Source organism: Oncorhynchus kisutch, linkage group LG1, assembly GCF_002021735.2.
Source record: "Oncorhynchus kisutch isolate 150728-3 linkage group LG1, Okis_V2, whole genome shotgun sequence".
NCBI lineage: Eukaryota > Metazoa > Chordata > Actinopteri > Salmoniformes > Salmonidae > Oncorhynchus > Oncorhynchus kisutch.
In genome coordinates this window covers 34898588-34907836 of record NC_034174.2, presented here as the reverse complement: position 1 = coordinate 34907836, position 9249 = coordinate 34898588, and positions in this window count along the sequence as shown.

Here is a 9249-nt window from a genome sequence, read left to right as displayed (position 1 = left end):
AACACAGAGAGACTAAAGATTTTTATATTTCATTTTGGAATTTCTGGGGGAAGAGCCTGGCTTCCCTTGGCTCCATGAATGAGGTCCACTCTGCACGTGTTGGAACATTGCTGAAGACAAACCCACTTCCCCTGTTCTCTTTCTGTTCTCTCTGTCCCTCCCTTCCCCTTCTCTGCTCTCACTCATTCTTTGTAGTTTCCACATCTGGAACATTTCCTCTCTCAAATCTCCCTTGACACATGCACACGCACACACACGCACGCACACACACGCACGCACGCACACGCACACACGCACGCACACACACACACGCTTACTCACACTAATGATACACATACACACATACAGTGCACACAGATGGATACAGTACACACATAACTTGCCTAGTTAAATAAAATTAAAATATATAAAAAAGTAAATACAGTCACGTGACTAGTTTAGGCTCCTCCCTATTTTGCAATATCAGTATTGTCATGACTGACCACGAGAATCCAAATAGGTCAGATCAAAATTATGAAAGTGTCTTTGTTAAGAGTGGGATGTGATTTGAGATAAGAGATAATTGTTTTCCATAATTTTGCACAGTGAGTAATCTCCGTCCCGGAGTGAGGTCAGGGAGTGTGCCAGTCTGCCGGAACCGCCCCTTTCGAGAAAAAGTATAAATGATGGGTTACGAAATTAACACATTGAACCAGAAAAAGCATGAAGTGGCAGCTACATGTTTAAAATGGTTTGAACTTTGAATCTCAACACGAGGTGGAGACGATAAAACCACCTCCCGGACAATCACTGGTATGGCTGATTAGCTGTCCGAAGTAAAGTATCTTCAAAGGCGAATTTAAGTAGGACCATCCTGTTACTCTGCTCAAACCGTCGTATTACGCTACTCTCATCTCCCCACTGGGAACCATCGATATGGCTGGCTAGTCTATTTTCAAAGAAGTATCTTCAAGAGCGAATGGAAGGAAAATCAACTCTGTAGTTCTGTTCAGGACTACATGACAAGTCAACGGATACCGGACAACTACGAAGAAGGACAACAGTAGAAGAGTTGTTGGAACCATTTCGAACAATCAGAGCCTTAAAAGCGTGCAGTGAAAAGGCCCAACACCCTTTCCAAGGCTGCACCGTTCACCGAGTGATCCCCGGCAAACCCAGGCATTTCATGTAAATACATTCATGATTTCTTGCTCAAAGCAGGTGGCAGTTCATGTGCGAAGTATATGGTTATTGTAGGTGAGAGTAGCTTCTGAATGTGGCACTGTTAAGTGTCTCTGTCTCTCTCTCTCTCCATCTCCTCTTTAACAAGCATCCATGTTGTTGTCATTCCACTAGGGATCTGTTTTCAGCGTATTACGTCTCCAGTCAATAACAGGTGCAGAGTGTGTATGTTTATCCTGTGTTCTCATTTAATTAGCTAGTAAATAAATAATAAACCAATTTGTGTAGTACTGAATCATAAGTAAAGCTAGGTTTTTTTGCAGGTGAAAGGAGGTTACGACTACTCAGAATGGGGATATGAAACTAGGTTATGATTAATGATAAGTTGACTGTTTATAGATGTGATAGGTAAAAACCTTTCAGAGTTTAATTCGGGAGATGGTAACTCTTTAAAGATCTGTTCTCGTGGTGCCCCAGATCCTAAGGAGTTAATTGTTACATGATTCATTTAATTGGGTAACCATTAAACATAGTTAATTAGATAAATAACAGTCTTCAGATTCATGTTAAAGTCAAGTCACGACAGTATGGATAATTTTACAGGGACTATATACACTGCAATCTGCAAAACAACCCACATATAACACACTAGGCTATACAATTTCTGTATTTTGTCTTAATGGTCTAGTGTGCCTCTCGCTGAGTTTAGTCAGTGTGCAGTCTGCCTGCCTGACTGTCCAGACATAACTCAGACCTTTGCAAAACAGATGGGTGGAGAGGGAGTGATACAGATATATGTGCATAATCACTCTAGTTTTATGAGGAATTTCCCAGTCCTAAGCTCACTCACGTGTTTGGCTCCATATTTTCCAAATGTGATCTGATATGGCTCTCAGAATCAGGTTGTGTCAAGTTGGCTGGATGTCCTTTGGGTGGTGGACCATTCTTGATACACACGGGAAACTGCTGAGCATGAAAAACCCAGCAACTTTGGCACCTACTACCATACCACATTCAAAGGCACTTTAAGCTTCGTCTTGCCCATGTCTCAATTGTCTCAAAGCTTCATAAAAATCTCCCCCCCTTCATTTATACTGAATGAAGTCGATTTAACAGGTCACATCAATAAGGGATCCTAGATTCACCTGATCATTCTATGTCATGGATAGAGCAGGTGTTCCTAATGTGTTATACACCCTGCCCTTGAACAGGCAGTTAACCCACTGTTCCTAGGCCGTCATTGAAAATAAGAATTTGTTATACACCCTGCCCTTGAACAGGCAGTTAACCCACTGTTCCTAGGCCGTCATTGAAAATAAGAATTTGTTATACACCCTGCCCTTGAACAGGCAGTTAACCCACTGTTCCTAGGCCGTCATTGAAAATAAGAATTTGTTCTTAACTGACTTGCCTAGTAAAATAAAGGTAAAAAAAAAAAATAACAAAAAAAAAAATATATAACAAAAAAAAAATACACTCAGTGTTTATTGTTTTTTACAAGAACACACTTTTAAAAAATCTCTTGAAAATAAAATGTGGAAAAGGTTAAGGTAGCCTACAGTTTATAAGCTACAATGTTGTATCATGTTAGTGAGCATGTTAGAAGTATATTTGCTTCTGCAAGTTTTACTTTAACGTATTGATAGTTTGTGAGAACTCAGTTATGCATGAACTGATGTTTGCATAATATGTGCAAATTATGTTCATATTCCTGTCTTCTCTTGGTGTGGCTGAGCAGACTGCTATCAACAAAGACCACTCCACTTTGTCCAATTGGAGGGTGACTCTCACGTAATGTTGACCAAAGAAATAGTCCGAATCTTTATCCCCGCCAACGTCTCGTTTCTCCACAAGTGATGACACTCGTGGGAGACGGCATGAAAAAGTGTGGCATTCATCAACGGTATGCGAGCCTGAACAGTATCTGTAACAACTGTATCAAGCTGTCTTAGGTGTATCATTTGTAAACCAATTATTGTTACAATTTATCCACCGCATTTCCCATACAAAGGCCAAAGCTCATGCTGCAGTCTTGTTCTAGTTAGCCAACTCAACTCGCTAGATAGTTTTGGATTTGAAACTCTACTTTTCTTTCTTTTCTCACTAAATTTCATATTTGAAGATCAACTGTAACTAATAATACCCCAAAATACACGTTGTACTCTTGCCCATTGAAGGCTAGTGGCATCACATTTGACCATTATTTTACAAGACCTCCTGTGGACTGGTTCTGTTGAAATGATACTTGGTTGTGATAGTTTCACTGTTACCGAGCTACTGCACTGGGAAAATACATTTGAGCAGGCTGTCTTCAGACCTAATGCTGCAACCTGAACTCAGGTGTAAATGTAAATGTAATTCCGGGATGCTCCAATTAGATGGATATTTTACAATTATGTATGATGTGTATTTATTTGTTTTTTTCATATGATATGTTACGAATTACAATTCGTATGATATGTTACGAATTGCAATTTCTACAATATGTTATGAATTGCTAAGTGTATGACATGTTACGAATTCCAATTTGTGGTGGACAGGTGGTTAATGGTACCGTTAGCTAGGTTGCTAACATTAGCTAGGCTAGGGGTTAATATTAGAGGTTAGGGTTTAGGTTAGCTTAAAGGATTAAGGTTAGAGTTAGGGTTAGCTAACATGCTAAGTAGTTGCAAAGTAGCTAAAAAGTAATGTCAGCTGAAATGTTAAGTTGCTAATTATCTAAAATGCTAAGTTGTGTTATACATTTGTGTTATACGCCTACCCATCCAACCTGACCAACCACCCTACTTCATTTTTGCCTTAAGTACCCTTCTGTCTTATATAGCCATACAAAAACGTATGATGGCCTAGAGGGAATAGCAGCCGTTTTACAGGCTCCTGACCAATTGTGCAATTTTTTTTGTACATGATGTTTCCGCCATTATTTCCTATGACCAAAAAGAGCTTCTGGACATCAGAACAGCTATCACTATCCTCAATTTGGACTAAAACTTTAACTTCAATGAGTCCGAGGCGACAGATAAACTCAGCAAAAAAAGAAACATCCTCTCACTGTCAACTGCGTTTATTTTCAGCAAACCTAACATTTGTAAATATTTGTATGAACATAACAAGAATCAACAACTGAGACATAAACTGAACAAGTTCCACAGACATGTGACTAACAGAAATGGAATAATGTGTCCCTGAACAAAGGGGGGGGTCAAAATCAAAGTGTCCCTGAACAAAGGGGGAGGGGTTCAAAATCAAAGTAACAGTCAGTATCTGGTGTGGCCACCAGCTGCATTAAGTACTGCAGTGCATCTCCTCCTCATGGACTGCACCAGATTTGCCAGTTACCCCACTCTTCCACCAAGGCACCTGCAAGTTTCCAGACATTTCTGTGGGGAATGGCCCTAGCCCTCACCCTCCGATCCAACAGGTCCCAGACGTGCTCAATGAGATCCGGGCTCTTCACTGGCCATGGAAGAACACTTACATTCCTGTCTTGCAGGAAATCACTCACAGAATGAGCAGTATGGCTGGTGGCATTATCATGCTGGAGGGTCATGTCAGGATGAGCCTGCAGGAAGGGAGGAGGATGTCTTCCCTGTAACGCACAGCATTGAGATTGCCTGCAGTGACAACAAGCTCAGTCCGATGGTACTGTGACACACCGCCCCAGACCATGACGGACCCTCGACCTCGATCCTGCTCCAGAGTACAGGCCTCGGTGTAACACTCATTCCTTCGACGATAAACGCCAATCCGACCATCTCCCCTGGTGAGACAAAACCGTGACTCATCAGTGAAGAGCACTTTTTTCCAGTCGTGTCAGGTCCAGCGACGGTGGGTTTATGCCCATAGGCGATGTTGTTACCTGTGATGTCTGGTGAGGTCTTGCCAACAGGCGTACAAGCCCTCAGTCCAGCCTCTCTCAGCCTATTGCGGACAGTCTGAGCACTGATGGAGGGATTGTGCATTCCTGGTGTAACTCGGGCAGTTGTTGTTGCCATCCTGTACCTGTTCCGCAGGTGTGATGTTCGGATGTACCGATCCTGTGCATGTGTTGTTACACATGGTCTGCCACTGCGAGGACAATCAGCTGTCCGTCCTGTCTCCCTGTAGCGCTCTCTTAGGTGTCTCACAGTACGGACATTACAATTCATTGCCCTGGCCACATCTGAAGTCCTCATACCTCCTTGCAGCATGCCTAAGGCACGTTCACACAGATGAGCAGGGACCCTGGGCATCTTTCTTTTGGTCTTTTTCAGAGTCAGTAGAAAGGCCTGTCTTAACGACCGTTCCACAGGTGCATGTTCATTAATTGTTTATGCTTCATTCAACAAGCATGGGAAACAGTGTTTAAACTCTTTACCATGAAGATCTGTGAAGTTATTTGGATTTTTACAAATTGTCTTTGAAAGACAGGGTCCTGAAAAAAGGGATTTTTTGGTGTTGCTGAGTTTACTGATTATCCCGGACCAGGTCCAAATCCCCGACAATCGAAGAAGGAAGAGACCGCAATATGGAGTCCGGCGTGCGGGATACCTGACGAGACTACGTCAGAGAGTGGATAAATCGCCTCTACCTTCCGTTCTATTGGCAAATGTGCAATCACTGGAGAATAAACTGGATGAGCTCCATTCGAGACTATCCTATCAACGTGATCTGAATAACTGATATTTGTTTCTCCGAGTCGCTGAACAAGGATATGGTAAATATAAATATAGCTGTTTTTTGATACATCGGCAGAACGATGTCGTCTGGGTAGCTCAAGGGGAGGTGGTGTGTGTCTCTTTCTTACCAAAACTGGTGTGCGATCTGTAATATTAAAGAAGTCTCGAGGTACTGCTTGCCTGAGTTTGAATACCTCATGATAAGCTGTAGACCAGGGCTCTCCAACCTTGTTCCTGGAGAGCTACCCTCCTGTAGGTTTTCATTTCAACCTCAGTTTTGACGAAACTGATTCAGCTTATGAGTGGTCACTGGTAATGGAGTTGAGCAGAGTGAAGTGTGCACATTTGGATTTTTGCCTTAGCACTACACAGCTGATTCAATAACCAACAGACTAGTTTACGTGCTGCTGTGCATTTTGTTGCTAACCTTACTTTGCTACCTGACAACTTTACAATTTTAACTTTTTAATTAGTGTTTATATTTTTAGTTTTTCCCTCACTCAACTTTTTTTTCATTTAACCTTTTCACTCCGGATGCTTTATCTGGACGTGGTTCGTCAGGACCTCCACCAGCAGAAGCTAATTAGTAACATTAACATGATGCCTTCTAATTGCAGTCGCTGTACTCATAATATACAGGAGAACGATCGCCTTACAGCGAGGAGAGCTGTGCTGCAAGCCCAGCTTCAGACGCAATCGTTAGGCAAGGGTCATTTCAGTGTAGGAAAGGATGAAACAGCGTCTGTTCCACCAGTAAGTACAGATAGTAGTATAAATCCCCTCGCACAGTCCCCGCAGCCGGACAACTTTCTCATGGCTTCTGGAGGGAAATGCTGTCAGAATGCTAAACCGGTGTCGCTCATTCAGCCGACAGAAACTTTCAACCGGTTCTCCCCATTAAGCAGCGAGTCGGATTCAGAGGCAGAGTCTTCTCTGGTTTCTACTCCTCCCGTTACGGGGTCTGAGACGCCGAAGCCTCCCACCATTAGCTCTGACAAATTGAAAACCCTAGTCATTGGAGACTCCATTGCCCACAGCATTAGACAAATCATCCAGCGATCGTACACTGTTTACCGGGGGCAGGGCTACCGACGTTAAGGCTAACCTGAAGATGGTGCTGGCTAAAGCTAAAACTGGCGAGTGTAGAGAGTATAGGGATATTGTTATCTACGTCGGCACCAATGATGTTAGGATGAAACAGTCAGAGGTCACCAAGCGCAACATAGCTTCAGCTTGTAAATCAGCTAGAAAGATGTGTTGGCATCGAGTAATTGTCTCTGGCCCCCTCCCAGTTAGGGGGTGTGATGAGCTCGACAGCAGAGTCTCACAACTCAATCGCTGGTTGAACACTGTTTTCTATAATTTGTAGATAATTGGCCCTCTTTCTGGGACTCACCCACAAACAGAACCAAGCCTGGCCTGTTGAGGAGTGACGGACTCCATCCTAGCTGGAGGGGTGTTCTCATCTTATCTACGAACATAGACAGGGCTCTAACTCCCCTAGCTCCACAATGAAATAGGGTGCAGGCCAGGCAGCAGGCTGCTAGCCAGCCTGCCAGCTTAGTGGAGTCTGCCACTAGCATAGCCAGTGTAGTCAGCTCAGCTATCCCCATTGAGACCGTGTCTGTGCCTCAACCTAGGTTGGGCAAAACTTAATATGGCGGTGTTCGCCTTAGCAATCTCACTGGAATAAAGACCTCCTTCATGCCCACCATTATTGAAAGAGATTATGATACCTCACATCTAAAAATAGGGCTACTTAATGTTAGATCTCTCAATTCCAAGGCAGTTTTAGTCAATTAACTAATCACTGATCATAATCTTGATGTGATTGGCCTGACTGAAACATGGCTTAAGCCTGATGAATTTACTGTGTTAAATGAGGCCTCAACTCCTGGTTACACTAGTGACCATATCCCCTGCGCATCCCGCAAAGGTGGAGGTATTGCTAACATTTATGATAGCAGATTTCAATTTACAAAAAAAAACTAGACGTTTTCGTCTTTTGAGCTTCTAGTCATGAAATCTACGCAGCCTACTCAATCGTTTTTTTTATAGCTACTGTTTACAGGCCACCTGGGCCATATACAGCGTTCCTCACTGAGTTCCCTGAATTCCTATCAGACCTTGTAGTCATAGCAGATAATATTCAAAGTTTTGGTGACTTTAATATTCACGTGGAAAAGTCCACAGACCCACACCAAAGGGCTTTCGGAGCCATCATCGACTCAGTGTCTCCGGACCTACTCCGGACCTACTCACTGCCACAGTCATACTCTGGACCTAGTTTTGTCCCATGGAATAAATGTTGTGAATCTGAATGTTTTTCCTAATAATCCTGGACTATCGGACCACCATTTTATTACGTTTGCAATCGCAACAAATAATCTGCTCAGACTCCAACCAAGGAGCATCAAAAGTTGTGCTTTAAATTCTCGGACAACCCACAGATTCCTTGATGCCCTTCCAGACTCCCTCTGCCTACCCAAGGACGTCAGAGGACAAAATCAGTTAACCACCTAACTGAGGAACTCATTTTAACATTGCGCAATACCCTAGATGCAGTCGCACCCCTAAAAACTAAAAACATTTGTATACAGAAAATACCCGAGCTCGGAAGCAAGCTTCCAGAAAATTGGAACGGAAATGGCGCTACAACAAACTGGAGTCTTCCAACTACAAAATTAATCCATGCTTCTGTCACTTCTAGGTTCGACAACTGCAATTCTCTGCTTTCCGGCTACCCGGATAAAGCACTAAATAAACTTCAGTTAGTGCTAAATACGGCTGCTATAATCCTGACTAGAACCAAAAAATGTGATCATATTATTCCAGTGCTAGCCTCCCAACACTGTTAAGGCAAGGGCTGATTTCAAGGTTTTACTGCTAACCTACAAAGCATTACATGAGCTTGCTCCTACCTATCTTTCCGATTTGGTCCTGCCGTACATACCTACACGTACGCTACTGTCACAAGACACAGACTAATTGTGCTAATTGTCGCTAGAATTTCTAAGCAAACAACTGTAGGCAGGGCTTTCTCCTATAGAGCTCCATTTTTATGGAATGGTCTGCCTACCCATGTGAGAGACACAGACTCGGTCTCAACCTTTAAGTCTTTATTGAAGATTCATCTCTTCAGAAGGTCCATTGATTGAATGTAGTCTGGCCCAGGAGTGTGAAGGTGAACGGAAAGACACTGGAAAACTAGGAGGGGTGCGTCACTTGAGTGGGTTGAGTCACTGACGTGGTCTTCCTGTCTGTGTTGGCGCACCCCCTTGAGTTGTGCCGTGGTGGAGATCTTTGTGGGCTATACTCAGCCTTGTCTCAGGATGGTGGGTTGGTGGTTGAAGATATCTCTCCGTGGTGTGGGGGCTGTGCTTTGGCAAAGTGGGTGGGGTTATATCCTGCCTGTTTGGCCCTGTCCGGG